Source organism: Aethalodelphis obliquidens, unplaced genomic scaffold, assembly GCF_003676395.1.
Source record: "Aethalodelphis obliquidens isolate GAN/ISIS:26980383/991018 unplaced genomic scaffold, ASM367639v1 scaffold17, whole genome shotgun sequence".
In the NCBI taxonomy this organism is placed as follows: Eukaryota; Metazoa; Chordata; class Mammalia; order Artiodactyla; family Delphinidae; genus Aethalodelphis; species Aethalodelphis obliquidens.
Window position 1 is genome coordinate 512,328 of NW_020837961.1, and position 15,789 is coordinate 528,116.

The 15,789-nt window shown below is 39.9% G+C and overlaps 1 long non-coding RNA gene across 1 annotated transcript; it reads right to left on the reverse strand.

Moving 5' to 3' along the window:
* Positions 1 to 2,390: 2,390 nt before the first annotated feature.
* On the reverse strand, positions 2,391 to 11,412 carry LOC113626108 (uncharacterized). Its single transcript, XR_003435042.1, has 3 exons — positions 11,334 to 11,412; positions 6,222 to 6,223; positions 2,391 to 2,402 (listed from the first exon to the last, which is right to left on the reverse strand). It is a non-coding gene; the product is annotated as an uncharacterized LOC113626108 (long non-coding RNA).
* Between the last annotated feature and the right edge of the window lie 4,377 nt (positions 11,413 to 15,789).

Here is a 15,789-nt window from a genome sequence, read left to right on the forward strand (position 1 = left end):
CAGCTGTCCAGATGACCTGCTGGAGTCTGACGGCTCCACACAGAAGGGGCTCTCTTGGTGATTCTTCCTGTGGCCCTGTCTCTTTTGCCTGAATAAAAGATGTGTCCAGAGTTATCTGCCAATCCTGCTGACGCAATAGTTCCTTCTCTCATTGTTGCCAAGAATAGATATGACATTGCTCTGTAGGACAAGCTTCTCACTTTTAAGAAATGAACTTCTTTGCTGGGACATGCTGAGATCTTCTGGCTTGAGCCATGGGCCACATTTTTCCTTTACTTCCTCCCGGGTCACTTCTGTTCCATCTTACATGCTTTTGAAAACCTTCCCACATATTCTTCAATCTGAAAATTGGATCTTTCTCCTAGCTTTGCTGACCATTTGTTTTGTAGCTTTTAAAAAATTCTTCCTCTGGGAAGAGTGATGGAATAATAGTGACATATTTTACCTGAAGTCTTCTTATGTTGACTAAACAGAGAACTTATGGTTAGACTGACTTTAAAAATTGGATTTTGATTTATTTAAAATCATCCTCACATTTTCTTGGAGAAATATATCTTAAAATTTGTTTATATCTATCTTTTCTCTATCCTGTGATTCTGTTTGGGGAAGCAGAAAGTGACTTGTTTTGGTCAAAGCTTCCTATGCACTTACAGCTCCTACCACTTATAAGTGCCGATACAAACTTAGCACTGCAAGGTGAGCAGTTATGAGAATATTAAATGACTTGCCCTGAGCCATAAAATCATGATGATCTGACTTTAGCAGCTGTCAACATTGTCAATACAAGATTTGAACATTCGTTATGACAATCTGAGTCGTGCACTCCTGGGAACGTGCACTTTAATAGCTTGAAAATCAGTCCAGAATTCAGCTGAAGAACCAAATTCCATTATCTTATGTTCATGCTTAGAAAAGGCAAGTTTCAAGAGATTATGTACAATATTGAAAAGAATACGTACCTTTTAAAAAGCACGTAAGGACTTCCCTGGTGGTCCAGTAGTTAAGAATCTGTCTTGAAATGAAGGGGACTCTGGTTTGATCCCTGGTGTGTTTCTGCCATATAACAAAGTGGATCAGCTATACGTATACATATATGCTCATATCCCCTCCCTCTTGTGTCTCCCTCCCACCCTCCCTATCCCACTGCTTTAGGTGGACACAAAGCACTGAGCTGATCTTCCTGTGCTATGCAGCTGCTTCCCACTAGCTATATTTTACATTTGGTGGTGTATATAAGCCCATGTTACTCTCTCACTTCATCCCAGCTTACCCTTCACCCTCCCAGTGTCCTCAAGTCCACTCTCTACATGTGCATCTTATTCCCTTCCTGCCCCTAGGTTCTTCACGACCTTTTTTTTTTTTTTTTTAGATTCCATATATATGTGTTAGCATATGGTATTTGTTTTGCTCTTTCTGACTTGCTTCACTCTGTATGACAGACTCTAGGTCCATCCACCTTGCTACAAATAACTCAATTTCATTTCTTTTTATGGCTGAGTAATATTGCATTGTATATATGTGCCACAACTTCTTTATCCATTCATCTGAGGATGGACACTTAGGTTGCTTTCCTGTCCTTGCTATTGTAAATAGTGCTGCAATGAACATTGTGGACATGACTCTTTTTAAATTATGGTTTTCTCAGGGTATATGCCCAGGAGTGGGATTGCTGGGTCATATGATAGTTCTATTTTTTGTTTTTTAAGCAACCCCCATACTGTTCTCCATAGTGGCTGTATCAATTTACATTCCCACCAACACCGCAAGAGGGTTCCCTTTTCTCCACACCCTCTCCAGCATTTATTGTTTGTAGATTTTTTGATGATGGCCATTCTGATCAGTGTGAGGTGATACCTCATTGTACTTTTGATTTGCATTTCTCTAATGATTAGTGATGCTCTGAGCATCCTTTCATATGTTTGTTGGCAATCTGTATATCTTCTTTGGAGAAATGTCTAGTTAGGTCTCTGCCCATTTTTGGATTGGATTGTTTGTGTTTTTGATATTGAGCTGCATGAGCTGCTTGTGTATTTAGGAGATTAATCCTTTGTCAGTTGCTCCATTTGCAAATATTTTCTCCCATTCTGAGGGTTGTTCTTTTATCTTGTTTATGGTTTCCTTTGCTGTGCAAAAGCTTTTAAGTTTTATTAGGTCCCATTTGTTTATTTTTGTTTATATTTTCATTTCTCTAGGAGATGAGTCAAAAAGGATCTTGCTGTGATTTATGTCATAGAGTGTTCTTCCTATGTTTTCCACTAAGAGTTTTATAGTGTCTGGCCTTACATTTAGGTCTTTAAGCCATTTTGAGTTTATTTTTGTGTATGGTGTTAGGGAGTGTTCTAATTTCATTCTTTTACTTGTAGCTGTCCAGTTTTTCCAGCACCACTTATTGAAGAGGCTGTCTTTTCTCCATTGTATATTTTTGCCTCCTTTATCAAATATAAGGTGATTTTTTTCATCTTTATTGGGGTATAATTGCTTTACAATGGTGTGTTAGTTTCTGCTTTACAACAAAGTGTATCAGTTATACATATACATATGTTCCCATATCTCTTCCCTCTTATGTCTCCCTCCCTCCCACCCTCCCTATCCCACCCCTCCAGGTGGTCACAAAGCACCGAGCCGATATCCCTGTGCCATGCGGCTGCTTCCCACTAGCTATCTACCTTACGTTTGTTAGTGTGTATATGTCCATGCCTCTCTCTCGCCCCGTCACTGCTCACCCTTCCCCCTCCCCATAACCTCAAGTCTGTTCTCTAGGAGGTCTGCGTCTTTATTCCTGCCTTACCCCTAGGTTCTTCATGACATTTTTTTTTCTTAAATTCCATATATATGTGTTAGCATACGGTATTTGTCTTTTTCTTTCTGACTTACTTCACTGTGTATGACAGACTCTAGGTCTATCCACCTCATTACGAATAGCTCAATTTCATTTCTTTTTATGGCTGAGTAATATTCCATTGTATATATGTGCCACATCTTCTTTATCCATTCATCCGATGATGGGCACTTAGGTTGTTTCCATCTCCGGGCTATTGTAAATAGAGCTACAATGAACATTTTGGTACATGACTCTTTTTGAATTTCGGTTTTCTCAGGGTATATGCCCAGTAGTGGGATTGCTGGGTCATATGGTAGTTCTATTTGTAGTTTTTTAAGGAACCTCCATACTGTTCTCCATAGTGGCTGAACCAATTCACATTCCCACCAGCAGTGCAAGAGGGTTCCCTTTTCTCCACACCCTCTCCAGCATTTATTGTTTCTAGATTTTTTGATGATGGCCATTCTGACTGGTGTGAGATGATATCTCATTGTAGTTTTGATTTGCATTTCTCTAATGATTAATGATGTTGAGCATTCTTTCATGTGTTTGTTGGCAGTCTGTGTATCTTCTTTGGAGAAATGTCTATTTAGGTCTTCTGCCCATTTTTGGATCGGGTTGTTTGTTTTTTTGTTATTGAGCTGCACGAGCTACTTGTAAATTCTGGAGATTAATCCTTTGTCAGTTGCTTCATTTGCAAATATTTTCTCCCATTCTGAGGGTTGTCTTTTGGTCTTGTTTATGGTTTCCTTTGCTGTGCAAAAGATTTGAAGTTTCATTAGGTCCCATTTGTTTATTTTTGTTTTTATTTCCATTACTCTAGGAGGTGGGTCAGAAAGGATCTTGCTGTGATTTATGTCATAGAGTGTTCTGCCTATGTTTTCCTCTAAGAGTTTGATAGTTTCTGGCCTTACATTTAGGTCTTTAATCCATTTTGAGCTTATTTTTGTGTATGGTGTTAGGGAGTGATCTAATCTCATACTTTTACATGTATCTGTCCAGTTTTCCCAGCACCACTTATTGAAGATGCTGTCCTTTCTCCACTGTACATTCCTGCCACCTTTATCAAAGATAAGGTGACCATATGTGCGTGGGTTTATCTCTGGGCTTTCTATCCTGTTCCATTGATCTATATTTCTGTTTTGGTGCCAGTACCATACAGTCTTGATTACTGTAGCTTTGTAGTATAGTCTGAAGTCAGGGAGCCTGATTCCTCCAGCTCTGTTTCTTTCTCAAGATTGCTTTGGCTATTCAGGGTCTATTGTGTTTCCACACAAATTGTGAAATTTTTTGTTCTAGTTCTGTGAAAAATGCCATTGGTAGTTTGATAGGGATTGCACTGAATCTGTAGATTGCTTTGGGCAGTAGAGCCATTTTCACAATGTTGATTCTTTGAGTCCAAGGACATGGTATATCTCTCCATCTGTTTGTATCATCTTTAATTTCTTTCATCAGTGTCTTATAGTGTTCTGCGTACAGGTCTTTTGTCTCCTTAGGTAGGTTTATTCCTAGGTATTTTATTCTTTGTGTTGTAATGCTAAATTGGAATGTTTCTTTAATTTCTTTTTCAGATTTTTCATCATCAGTGTATAGGAATGCCAGAGATTTCTGTGCATTAATTTTGTATCCTGCTACTTTACCAAATTCATTGATTAACTCTAGTAGTTTTCTGGTAGCTTCTTTAAGATTCTCTATGTATAGTATCACATCATCTGCAAACAGAGACAGTTTTACTTCTTCTTTTCTGATTTGGATTCCTTTTATTTCTTTTGCTTTGATTTTTGTGCCTAAAACTTCCAACACTATGTTGAATAATAGTGGTGATAGTGGGCAACCTTGTCTCGTTCCTGATCTTAGTTTCAGTTTTTGAAATGGTTTCAGTTTTTGACCATTGAGAATGATGTTCGCTCTGCGTTTGTCATATATGACCTTTATTATGTTGAGGTAAGTTCTGTCTATGCCTATGTTCTGGAGAGTTTTTATCATAAATGAGTGTTGAATTTTGTCGAAAGCTTTTTCTGCATCTATTGAGATGATCATATGGTTTTTATCCTTCAATTTGTTAATATGGTTTATCACATTGATTGATTTGCATATATTGAAAAATCCTTGCAATTCTGGGATAAACCCCACTTGATCATGGTGTATGATCCTTTTAATGTGCTGCTGGATTCTGTTTGCTTGTATTTTGTTGAGGATTTTGGCATTTATTTCATCAGTGATATTGGCCTATAGTTTTCTTTCTTTGTGACATCTTTGTCTGGTTTTGGTATCAGGGTGATAGTGGCCTCATAGAATGAGTTTGGGAGTATTCCTCCTTCTGCTGTATTTTTGAAGAGTTTGAGAAGAATAGGTGTTGGCTCTTCGGTAATGTTTGATACAATTTGCCTGTGAATCCATCTGGTCGTGGGCTTTCATTTGTTGGAAGATTTTTAATCACAGTTTCAACTTCAGCACTTGTGATTGGTTTGTTTATATTTTCTCTTCCTTCCTAGTTCAGTCTAGGAAGGTTGTGCTTTTCTAAGAATGTGTCCATTTCTTCCAGGTTGTCCATTTTATTGGCATATAGTTGCTTGTAGTAATCTCTTATGATCCTTTGTATTTCTGCAGTGTCAGTTGTTACTTTTCCTTTTTCATTTCTAATCCTGTTGATCTGACTCTTCTCCCTTTTGTCCTGATGAGTCTGGCTAATGGTTTATCAATTTTGTTTATCTTCTCAAAGAACCAGCTTTTAGTTTTATTGATCTTTGCTATTGTTTTCTTCATTTATTTTTCATTTATTTCTGACCTGATCTTTATGATTTCTTTCCTTCTGCTAGCTTTGGGGGTTTTTTGCTCTTCTCTCTCTAATTGCTTTAGGTGTAATTTTAGGTTGTTTATTTGAGATTTTTTTTGTTTCTTGCGGTAGGATTGTATTGCTGTAAACTTCCCTCTTAGAACGCTTTTGCTGTATACCATAAGTTTTGGGCCATTGTGTTTTCTTTGTCAATTGTGTCAGGGTATTTTGTGATTTCCTCTTTGATTTCTTCAGTGATCTCTTGGTTATTTAGTAGTGTATTGTTTAACTTTCATGTGTTTGTATTTCTTACAGTTTTTTTTCTCCTGTAATTTATATCTAGTCTCATAGCATTTTGATCAGATAAGATACCTGAGACAACTTCAATTTTCTTAAAGTTACTGAGACTTGATTTGTGACCCAAGAGATGATCTATCCTGTAGAATGTTCCATGAGCACTTGAGAAGAAAGTGTATTCTGTTGTTTTTGGATGGAATGGAATGTCCTATAAATATCAATTAATTCCAGGTTGTTTAATGTGTCATTTAAAGCTTGTGTTTCCTTATTTATTTTCATTTTGGATGATCCGTCCATTGGTGAAAGTGGAGTGTTAAAGTCCCCTACTACTATTGTGTTACTGTCAATTTCCCCTTTTATGGCTGTTAGTATTTGCCTTATGTATTGAGGTGCTCCTATCTTGTGTGCATAAATATTTACAATTGTTTTATCTTCTTCTTGGATTGATCCCTTGATCATTATGTAGTGTCCTTCTTTTTCTCTTGTAATAGTCTTTATTTTAAAGTCTATTTTGTGTGATATGAGAATTGCTACTCCAGCGTTCTTTTGATTTCCATTTGCATGGAATATCTTTTTCCATCCCCTCACTTTCCATCTGTATGTTTCCCTAGGTCTGAAGTGGGTCTCTTGTAGACAGCATATATAAGGATCTTGCTTTTGTATCCATCAGCCAGTCTATGTCTCTTGTTTGGAGCATTTAATCCATTTACATTTAAGGTAATTATCAATATGTACATTCCTATTACCGTTTTCTTAATTGTTTGGGGTTTGTTATTGTAGGTCTTTTCCTTCTCTTGTGTTTCCTGCCTAGAGAAGTTCCTTTAGCATTTGTTGTAAAGCTGGTTTGGTTGTGCTGAATTCTCTTAGATTTTGTTTGTCTGTAAAGGTTTTAATTTCTCTGTCAAATCTGAATGAGATCCTTGCTGGGTAGAGTAATCTTTGTTGTAAGTTTTTCCCTTTCATCACTTTAAATATGTTCTGCCACTGCCTTCTGGCTTGCAGAGTTTCTGCTGAAAGATCAGCTGTTGACCTTATGGGGATTCCCTTGTATGTTATTTGTTGTTCTTCCCTTTCTGCTTTTAATATTTTTTTTTTTTTTTTTTTGCGGTACGCGGGCCTCTCACTGTTGTGGCCTTTCCCGTTGCAGAGCATGGGCTCTGGATGCGCAGTCTCAGCGTCCATGTCCTAAGGGCCCAGCCGCTCCGTGGCATGTGGGATCTTCCCGGACCGGGACATGAACCCGTGTCCCCTGCATCGGCAGGCGGACTCTCTTCCACTGCGCCACCAGGGAAGCCCTGTATTGAATTTTTGATAGTTTGACTAATATGTGTCTTGGCATGTTTTTCCTTGGATTTATACTGTATGGGATTCTCTGCACTTCCTGGACTTGATTGACTATTTCCTTTCCCATTCTGGGGAAGTTTTCAACTATAATCTCTTCAAATATTTTCAGTTCTTTTTTTCTTTCCTTTTCTTCTTCTGGGACCCCTATCATTTGAATGTTGGTGTGTTTAATGTTTTCCCAGAGGTCTCTGAGAGTGTCCTCAATTCTTTTCATTCTTTTTTCTGCTCTTTGGTAGTTATTTCTACTATTTTATCTTCCAAGTCACTTATCTGTTCTTCTACCTCAGTTATTCTGCTATTGATTCCTTGTAGAGAATTTTAAATTTCATTTATTGTGTTGTTCATCATTGTTTGTTTGCTCTTTAGTTCTTCTAGGTCCTTGTTAAATGTTTCCTGTATTTTCTCCATTCTATTTGCAAGATTTTGGATCATCTTTACTATCATTACTCTGAATTCTTTTTCAGGTAGACTGCCTATCACCTATTGATTTGTTTGGTCTGGTGGGTTTTTCCTTTGCTCTTTCATCTGCTCTGTATATCTCTGTCTTCTCATTTTGCTTAACTTACTGTGTTTGGGGTGTTCTTTTTGCAGGCTGCAGGTTCATAGTTCCCGTTGTTTTTGGTGTCTGCCCCCAATGAGTAGCTTCAGTGGGTTGTGTAGGCTCCCTGGTGGAGGGGACTGGTGCCTGTGTTCTGGGATGAGGATTGATCTTGTCTTTCTGGTGGGCAGGACTGCGTCCGGTGGTGTGTTTTGGGGTGTCTCTGAACTTAGTGTGATTTTAGGCAGCCCCTCTGCTAATGGGTAGAGTTGTCTTTCTGTCTTTCTAGTTGTTTGGCATGGGGTGTCCAGCACTGGAAGTTGCTGGTCGTTGAATGGAGCTGGGTCTTAGCCTTGAGATGGAGATCTCTGGGAGTGCTCTCACTGATTGATATTACATGGGGCCAGGAGGTCTTTGGTGGTCCAATGTCCTGAGCTCTGCTCTACCATCTCAGAGGCTTATGCCTGAAACCCAGCGGGAGCACCAAGACCCTGTCAGCCACACAGCTGGGTTCAATCATGTACATGGTCCAAATGGTCTCAACAACACCTTGCTCTCTGAAGGCTGCATCCTTGATAGTGGCTCTGACTGTAGAAAGGGTGGACAGAATGTACATTCCAAGGTAGGATTGGGGGGGCAGGGGAGAGTGACCTCTTTTATCGCTTTTTTAACAGAAGAATAAGAAGTGAGGAAAAGCCAGAGTGAGTCTCTCTTAGAGTTGCCTGTACTTCCCCTAGGGGATTCCTGTATTCTCTACGTCCACGCTTTTCGTATCCCGTCCTTACTCTGCAGTAAAAATAAGATAGCATCTTGGGGCTGCACGTGTGAAAAACTTGGAAGTCACCACCTCATCCCAATAACAAGTGAAAAGCTGAACAGACTAGAAAATCAGCAGCTCTTTGAAGGTCCCTAAGAGAGGTGAGTATGAAGGGCAAGCTCTGCATGTAAGATTGGAGACAGGTGAGCCACAGCTTCCCAGACAGAAAGCAGCTCAGGAGCCAGTGCTGGGGTAGGAAACCTCACCTGTAATTGGTGAACTGCTGGAGGCTCAGTGTGGACAAGCCTGAGAAATAACAACTCCAGGGGACCCAGTTGTGGCAGCGGAGCCCTCGTCCTGTGGGATTTACCTCCAGGAGCTTGACATGATTCTCATAGTAAATACTGGAGAAAAATGCCCCCTGATTCTGGCAGGGGGAGGGGAAAGGGACCACCCAGAAATACACTGGATCTCTCTGTTCTTAACAAAGCTGACCCTCAGGAGAAGCTAGTTAGCCAGAGCCCACACTGCTGGGGTGTTATGAGAGCCCAGCTGACGGGGGAGAAGAGAAAGGTATGGCTCTAGTTCACTCCAGCCTTCCTGTCTCACCTAAGAAGGCAGAACAAACCTGAGACACACTGAGAAGTTCACAGTCTGGGTCACAGACTCGCCAGAACACTGAGACCCGATCCCAGGACTTCAATCCCTCCTCCAAACCTCACCACCATGTTACCAGAGGCCTGTCTACTTTATTTTATCAGCTTACTTTACCAGGCACATCATGTCCAGCAATCAAAAATTACAAGGCATACGCAAAGGCAAACCTGCAGCTGGAAGGTACAGAGCATGTATCACAACCAGACTTAGCAATGTTGCTGGAGTTTAAAACACTATGACCAATATGCTGAGGGAGAGACTGAATAGAGTAGACAGCACAGGCGGAGATGTGAATCCTAAACAAAATTGAAAAAGGGATGCTAGAGATCAAAACCCCGGGATGGACATGAAGAATGCCTTTGATGGCTCAACAGTAGACTGGACATGGGTGAAACCTCTGAGCCTGATTATCTCAACAAAAACCTCCAACACTGAAAGCAAAGAGAAAAAATGCTGAAAGAAACAGAAGAGTACATCCAAGGACTTTGGGACAACTCCAAATGGTGTAAATGCACATAACGGGAAGACCAGAAGGAGAAGAAAGACAGGAAGGGACAGAGAAAGCTTTGAAGTAAAAGCCACTGAAAATATCCCCCAATTAAAATCAGATACCAAAACGCAAATGCAGGAAGCTTAGAGAAAAACAGGAAGGTTAAATGGAAAAAACAAACAAAAACCTACATGTAGGCTTATCGTTTTTGAACTACAGGAAATCAAAATAAAGAAAAACTCCTGAAAGAAGCCAGTGGAAAAATCACATCACCTATAGAGGAGCTATGATACAAATGACCTCTGGTTTCTCCTCAGAAACCAGCAAGGAAGAGGAGATTGGGGTTGAGAAAGTGCTTTGAGGGAAAAACTCACCAACTTAGGATTCTGGCCCCTGCAAAATTATCTTCTAAGTGGAGAAGAAATCAAGACGTTTTCAGACACACAAAAAACTGAAGGAATTTATTGTCAGGAGACCTGCCTTGTACAAAATGTTAAAACACATTTTTTTCAGAGGAAAGGTAAAGGATACAGGTCAGAGACTCACATCTACATAAAGAAAATCAAAGAAGTAACAAGTAAAGGGAAAACAGAAACTTTATTTTCTTATTCCTGATTGCTCATTTTGAATTCAAGAAATCTATTTCTTGTTTTCAGTAGTAAAAGAGAATTATGCTGTGATATAAAGTTTTCCAGTTTTTAAAGGTACAATATGGTGGCCGCTGAATATTATCTCTAAGACACACATCATTACCTACAGAGCGCTGACTTAAACCCTTAAATCCATCTTGATTGCGGCTTGAGAAGCCGCTTAAGATACTGTAGAGAATAAACACCAACAAAACCATTTATGGCTACAGCTGTACTACAGTTACGTTTAAAGCATTCCTTGCAGTAGAGACAGCAGCTCATCAGCAGAGAATGCTGAGGAAATGGTCTGAATGTGCTAGCAAAAACATCTGTTAAACTCATAAATGGATGTGAGACGATTCAGCTGTGTGGAATTACCTCCTAAGAAACTGTGAAATGGATTATACCACGAGTTATACGGACATCTCTTACTGAGATAAACATAAAGCCCTGTTTTTAATTCAACATTGTATGTACTGTATCATTTCAGCCTTTTAATAATGAATAATATTAATAATTTAATAATAATTGTCTGCCCATAGGGTTAGGGTCTTGGTGGTCTTACCTTTAGACTGACCAGTGTTTTAGTTTTGTGAACAGATGTGCGCCCAGGAAAAGACAGGATACTTTAGAATTGGGGGTTAAAGGAAAGTTTCTGACAATTAACAATCCTCGGTACACTCAGCTTGTTACAGCTGAGGTAAAGGTGGATACACTGCAGTACCAAGGTTGTACCGCTTGGCCTTTCCTAATACAGACACCAGATTTAGGGCCAAACTCATTTGATTATTTTTTGGTTAAAGATGTCTTTTGGTAAGAGATATTTTTGTTGTACACTGAAACTAAAATAAATGGAAGTTAAAAAAGTGGAAACAAATTATCAATTTAACACCCGGCTTTGTCAACGGAAGTAGAGCCTGACTGTGGTTTTATATCACTTACCTGAACTAAGGAAATAATTTAGGCTTCAATCTGCATAGCTGACAATCAAATTTAAGCACTGACAACAATTGTGATGGTTTACTTTTGTTTTAAAAAGACTTTATAATTTTAGAGTAGCTTTAGGTTTACAACAAGTTGTGAGGAAGGTACAGAGATTTTCCACGTATCCCTTATCTCCACCCAAGCTCAGCCTCCCTGATATCAATGTCACTCATCAGAACAGTAGCTTTTTTTTTTTTTCTTAACCAAGGATGAACCTACGTTGACACGTCATAATTACCCAAAGTCCATAGTTTCCATTAGGATTTACTCTTGGTGTTGAACAGGCTATGGATTTGGACAACTGCATCATGATTTGTGTCCATCATTATAACATCATACAAGGTATTTTCACTGTCCTAGAAATCCTCTGTGCTCTGCCTGTTCATCTCCCCCAACACTAGCCCAGGCAACCACTGTTCTTTTACTGTCTGACTAGTTTTGTCTGTCCCACAGTGTCCTATAGTCAGAATCATGCCGCGTGCAGCATTTTCACGTTGGCTTCTTCCACTCAGTGATGTGAAATTAAGGTTCCTCCTGTCTTCCTGTTGCCTGATAACTCACTTCTTTTTGTGCTGAATAGTAGTTCATTAGCTGAATGGACCACTACGTACCCACTCACCTACTGAAGGACGCGTTGGTTGCATCCAAGTTTTGGCGATTATGAACAAAGCTACGATCAACACCCACGTGCAGCTTTTTGAGTGGGCATCGGTTTGCAGCCGCTCTGGTAAACACCAAGAAGCACAGCTGCTGGATCATATGGAAAGAGAACGTTCAGCTCTGTCTTGATGAGAAGTCTCCAAACTGTCTTCCCAAGTGGCTGCACCATTTCGCATCCCCAGTAGCAATGACTGAGCATTCCTGCTGGCCCACATCCTCACCAGAACTTGATGTTGTCAAGATTTTGGATTCTGGTCATTCTACCAGGTGTGTAGTCAGGTTTATTTCCTTTTAATATTATTGGGATATTCTTGACAACCAATGGCAACCTGTTATGCACTTTCTAGGATATTCGTGTATCGTGGACACCACTGTATCACTTGACAAGTCTCTTTCTTCTCTTATGATAATGGAGCCGAATTTGAGGTTTAGAGCCTCTCATTAGACTCCATACCTGGTGAAAACCACTGGCACAAAAGTGCTGCATTTTTGGGAAGTGTATTTTCAACTAAGTGAGGGAACTGTTTCTTTTAAAAGGAGGACTTTGTGATGTTTCTAGAGTAGAAAAGCCTGTGCAGTTTGCCAGATGCGATAGATAGTAATGCCACTGTGGAATAAAAACCATGAGCTGAGGTAATAAGGAGTCCAAGGTAGTTCTGAAATGAAGCCTTGAAGGGCATCCTTCATCGCAATCTGAAGTTTTCAGAAGCCATGGCTTACGGATCATAGTTTTCTATTAAGATGAATCTAAAGATATGTTTTAGGAAATTAGCATACAGATATTTAGAACAATGTGTTAGGGGCATGAAGGATGGAAAAGAAATCAAAGATGAGTCCAGAGTCGTAAGTCTTGGAAATGAAACCTACTCCCAGTCCAGAAGGGACCCCCCTAGATGCCCTGGATTCTACCCCCTACTCCAAACGGAGGGGCCCATGAACCTGCCTGACCCGGGATTTTCCCTGGAAACTGATGTGGAGACACAAAGTGGTGTGGGTGTGCCTTGTGCACTGAATGACGATGTGCCCTTCGGGGCCAGAGTGATGCTTCAGAGCCAGGTGTCTTGAGGAACTACAGGGAGAGCCTCAAGGTAAAGAAGAGAAGAGTGAACTAGAAATAAAGAAAAAACATCAGGAGAGACAGAAAGAGATGGTGAGAGACAGACAGAGACAGACAGAGGCAGCGCCCTCTTGTTTCTGGTAATGATCGATGTCTTAGTTTCAGCCCATCTTTAACTTTCGTCCTGGGGGTCCAGGAGATACTAGTAAATTCTTTAAGAAGATCTTCTTTTTCTTGCACAAGGTTTAGGGGCTTCATAATCCTTGTAGATAAACTTTTCCTAAGCAAGACTATATGATTTATTTACATTTATACTGATTTACACATTTTTCTGTCACAGACAACTCGATTATTTTGTGTGTTTTGATGTGGACAGCATTAATATTCCGGCAGTCCAGTGCACACTTGAAGAGCTAAGAGTTGGGTGTCTGAAGGCAGTGGTCCCCATCGTTTTTGGCACCAGGGACCGCTTTCATGGAAGACAATTTTTCCATGGACCAGGGATGGGGTGTGGGGGAATGGCTCAGGCGGTCATATGAGCGACGGGGAGCGGCAGATGAAGTTTCGCTGTCTCGCCTGCCTCTCACCTCCTGCTGTGCGGCCCGGTTCCTAACAGGCTGCAGACCGGAACCGTCCGCGGCCTGGGGGTTGGGGACCCCTGTCTTAAGGGACCAAGAATTGTAATGTAATAGCCTCTTACATGTAGTCAAGGATTATATACTCTAAGGCGTACATATAGAGTGTCTGCTTGCTTGTTTCTTGTTCTGTTCTAAAAAGACTGATACAGAAAGTGACGAAAGCTTGTGGAAAGGAACCCTGCGAAAAGAGTTTTTTTCACGGTCAGGATTAACTAACTTTAGATTGAAGTTAATTAACTAAATGGATTTGTTAAGTAAGCTAGTACAAGACTGGAATTTGAAAGAAGTTTCTTAGAGTGTTCCTTTTTGATAACAGATTGTGTGAGTTTCTGTGCCCTTAAGTGATTTATATTTGTTTTTGTTTTTTTTAATCATTTTTTGACTTTGGTTAAATGAATAATTATTGTTTCATAGAGAACTATGATCCTGTTGTGTTTTAAAACCTTTTTGATATTTTTAACAAACTTCCCAAATATCAAAATCTAACTAAACCTCCTTTAGCTTCCAGCTGACTCTGAGACATGTCAGAGAGGAATGTTAAACTAATTAAGTGTATTTGGTATGTTAAATTACTTCAGAACATTGCCAAGCGATTGGAGATAAACCCTAGGTTATAGTGTATGGATAAATGTTATTAATATAGATATTCCAAAATTTATATGAAATTCTAAACATCTGATATGTCCTAATATAATGTTATCAGTCATAATTCCAGTTATTCTAAAATGTTCTATGTCACAGAAATATCCAAGCTTCCTGCTAATTGCATTGTACTCAAGTCTTTAACCATGCTATTTTAAGTTTTGTGCTTTATAGAAAATCATTATTTTACACTGATGCTTTTACAAAATGAAGATTTTCGAGAAGACTCATAAAAAGAAGTTTTGAGACAAATATAATTTTCTGATAGCTTTAGATAATACCACTGAACTGGGTAACAAATGACAAAACTCTAATGGAAAACCTGATTACTTCATCCAGATCTATAGGAATGAATTGCGTGGGACTGAATGAACTGGTGAACATGGTTTATAAACTTATGACTTTGGGAAATATGCTAGATTTAATCTTTGCCTTCCAGGAAAACCTTTTCTCTTATGCTATGACCTACAACAAATTGATAAAGTATGCATTTGTAAACAGAGATGAAGCGTGTATATTTTCTCTCTACCTGATCCCGCCAGAATTTGTCTTCTTTAGCCGGCTCCCCGGCAGACTTGATGGTTTACTGCCACCGGATTACAACTAGCTATACTAAAAAAAATAATAATAAAATAAATAAAGAGACTGAATAAGTTTGGATTGCTCATTACATCTAAATTAAGCAAACAATCATTAATCAGCTATTAACCTGAGCAAACATTGGGCTCCATTCTAAGGGTACAAAAAAGCACAAGGCGCGGTGTTTTAACCTTAGCAACTTGCAATCTAGTTTGGGAGGTGGAATATACACATCACGCGTCATCCGCCATAGTGAGCAGCTGGCAAAGGAGCGGTACAGATAACGAGCTTGGAACAAAATGTCATTCCGAGCAAAAAATTTATTTGTTCAAAAAACTTAATTCACACAAGAAGTAAGTATCTCTTGAGCTCTATCAACAGTGAGCAGATGCCCCAGGCTCTAGGAATTCCAGAGTTAAATAACACAATGTTCTGGAGCAAGAAGTATCCGAGAAGTAAACAATTCCGGAGCACAGGGCCAAACGCTGTGACTAAGGCACTCAGTAGCGTCCTGCCGGGGCTCAAAGGAGAAGCTCCAGCTCTGCCCCGAGAAGTTAGGGATTGTTTTGAAGTGGAGGAGGAGATGTTCTTGCAAATTAAGAAGAGAGAGTAACACTGTGTCAGGCAAAACGGGTCGTAAAACAATAGATGCTCAGCAAGGGAGGACTCTTCTGTGCTTGTGCGTGTTTAGAGTGGGCGGAACACGGAGGGTGTTTTAAAATGTAGGTTTTATTTTTCTTGATTTATGGTGAAGCTGGGACATGAGGAGGTGACTGTCCCTGAAAGAACTGTCACCCTCGGTTCCCAAGTAAGGGGCGCTCCAGCCACACGGGGAAGAGGAGGGAAGGGGTGGAGACTGTGGGCAAGGACCACGGTTCTTGAGGGGAGGGACGGACAGGACTTGGGCAGGCTCCGCGGGC